Genomic DNA, 2,811 nt, shown 5'->3' on the forward strand with positions numbered 1-2,811 from the left:
TCACAGCACCGTCTACACTAGTCGTGTTTTGACGTCACAGCACCATCACACTAGTTGTATTTTGACGTCACAGTGCTGTCTACACTAGTTGTGTTTTGACGTCACAGTGCTGTCTACACTAGTCGTGTTTTGACCTCACAGCACTGTCTACACTAGTTGTGTTTTGACATCATAGCACTGTCTACACTAGTTGTGTTTTGACGTCACAGCACCATCACACTAGTCGTGTTTTGACGTCACAGTGCTGTCTACACTAGTTGTGTTTTGACATCATAGCACCGTCTACACTAGTCATTGTTTTAATGGCTGTAATCTTAGGGCTCCTAAAGTTGGGAACTTTAGGAGGTTAGGAAGCCACCATCTTTTTCTTATATCCCCTGACCCTCAACACTAGATAATGAGTGTGTTTATTTATATTTATTTATTTTTAAGAGACAGAGTCTCACTTTATCGCCCTCAGTGCCAGTGCCGTGGCATCACAGCTCTCAACAACCTCCAACTCCTGGACTTAGGTGATTCTCTTGCCTCAGCCTCCCGAGTAGTTGGGACTACAGGTGCCCAACATAACATTCGGGTATTTTTTTCTTGCAGCTTGGCCGGGGTCAGGTTCAAACCCACCACCCTGAGGAAATGGGGCCAGTGCCCTGCCCACTGAGCCACAGGCACTGCCCAATGAGTGTGTTTAATAAATGAATGTTGAGTGGATTTGACAGTCACCTCTCTGTTCTTCTTAATATGGTATATTAAGTAAACAACTTACTGAAAAATTCAGTGTATTTTTTCATAAATTCCCAACCATGCAGCAATGCTAGTGTGAAGGTGGAAGAGTTCTGTTCTAGGATCTTGCCCTCTTTCGGTTCTTAATGAGGATAATGAAGTACCATTGGAATCACTGACAACTATTTGTCAACAATTAAATAACATTGAAGCCTTTTTTCCTAGAAGATAATGAATCAGAACAGAAATAGACAAACTTACACTAAAGAGGAAAAATAGCTCCCAAACCGTAAAGTTTTCCCTGGAAGCCAAATAAAGGAGTTCATGATTTTTTAAAAAATATATCCATCAAAAATATATTTGATTACTAAAATCAGCAAAGAAGGATAGTCGAGAAATAAACTTTAACAACATGTACTTAGCACGGGAGGCTTCTCCTCCCCAGGCTGTAATGTGGTCCTGGTCCAATCAAATGTTTATTGAGTTCTTATTATGTTCTGAACAGTCTGCTGTCAAGAGTGTAGAGGCTTCTGAGGAAGAATGGAACAGCCCTCTGGAAAAGAGGAGTGCCTCAGCATTCTAAATACAACCCAGTGCTAAACCTTTGTCAAGCAACTTCTATGTTATAGTGGCCTTTTTTTTTCTGTTGCCGTAAGATAAAATGTTCTTCTGCTTAGAAGGTGAACTGTTTGGTTCTTGGGCTGGCTGTGCTCCTTGTTAGGAATAACTGACTGGGTCTTGGTCTCTGTTCTGTCAGTTGCCTGTGAGTTTGGTTGATATGAGTCTCATCCCTGAGTCCAGCTTCAGAGCCAGGGTGAGACCCTGGGCAAGCTGCCGCTACAGAACCCCACCTCGGGAGGCACCTTTCATCTGAAGTCTCTGTAGACACGTGACTGATGTTCTGCAGTTGTGTGGAAGATACTTTTCCTGTAAAACTGTTATTCACTCAGCCATAAAATAAATTGATTCTAAACCATTTCCAAAAGGTCACTAATTAGGAACTTGAAATCAGAATTTACGAGCTCTTAATAAGGCTTCTTCTAGTTAAATGACATCTTTTCTAACGTTAATGTTATTTCACACATTATAATCACCTTTTCCATGTATTCGTTTTTTACAACAAATGTAAAAGTTAAAGGAAATTTTGATATTGTATACCTTTTACAGTGTTTCTACAGCTCTTGGAATAAAGAGCAGAAGTCCACGCTGTCCTCTGAGGGAGGGCTAAGCTGGACCATGACCTCCTGCTCTAGGCTCTGTGCTCCCAGACTGACCCCCACGCTCAGATGCAGCCTCACCGGTCTCTGGGCACCTCACGTGCGGCCTGCCCCTCCCCTGTCTGGTCTCTGCACCCGCTGTGGCTGTCCCCTGGGCCCACTTCACTGGTCACTTTCTACTCTCCCCTCACGTCTTAGCAGGAGTGTGACATTCTCACAAGATCCGTGCTTGGCTTTCCGAGGCGTGGTGTGCTCCCCCACCCCAGTTACCATCTGAACGTTTCCCCCAGGACACTCAGAGCTGTGACTGGTGTGTGACGCTCCTTGGTGGACACTGCTCCTTCCTCTGTACCCTCCATTTGCGCTTTTCTGACCCACACGTCCTGTTGGGACCTGGGAAGGGGCATTGCACTGCTCTCAGACCCTCCTCCTTTGCTTCACATCTCAGACCCCTCCTCTGCACACTTGTCTACCGATCTCCAGGCTGCTCCTCCGCCTTCCTCACGTTTTATCTGCTGTTTCACTGTCAGTTTGGGTTTCTCCTAATTCTTGGTGACTTCATTAACCAACACAGCTAATCCTTATAGTGGCCTGAGGTCTGACTTCCTAAGAGTTCTTATACCAGAGATTTTGTTGACCTCACATCATAGCCATCTGCTTCCTCTACTAGTTTCTCATTTCACTCAGTGTAAAAGCCAGTGGCCTCACGCCACCACCCACCCCATTCTGGCACCTTCTCTGACCTCTCGGGTAAGACTTTTTCCTTCTGCACTTGGAGCATGTCCAGCCGCTCTCTCCTGGCCTGTGAGGTTCCACTGAGGAATCTCTCGCCACGCGTTTGGCACTCCTTCCTTTAGATCTTACTTTTTTTTTTTTT

The 2,811-nt window shown here is 45.0% G+C and overlaps 1 protein-coding gene across 1 annotated transcript in view; it reads left to right on the top strand.

Moving 5' to 3' along the window:
• The window catches only part of CEP162 (centrosomal protein 162), a 99,951-nt gene that overhangs the window by 8,943 nt on the left and 88,197 nt on the right, over positions 1–2,811 (top strand). The gene's annotated exons all lie outside the window — the stretch shown is intronic.

Source organism: Otolemur garnettii, unplaced genomic scaffold, assembly GCF_000181295.1.
Source record: "Otolemur garnettii isolate 467f Iridium unplaced genomic scaffold, OtoGar3 scaffold00205, whole genome shotgun sequence".
In the NCBI taxonomy this organism is placed as follows: Eukaryota; Metazoa; Chordata; class Mammalia; order Primates; family Galagidae; genus Otolemur; species Otolemur garnettii.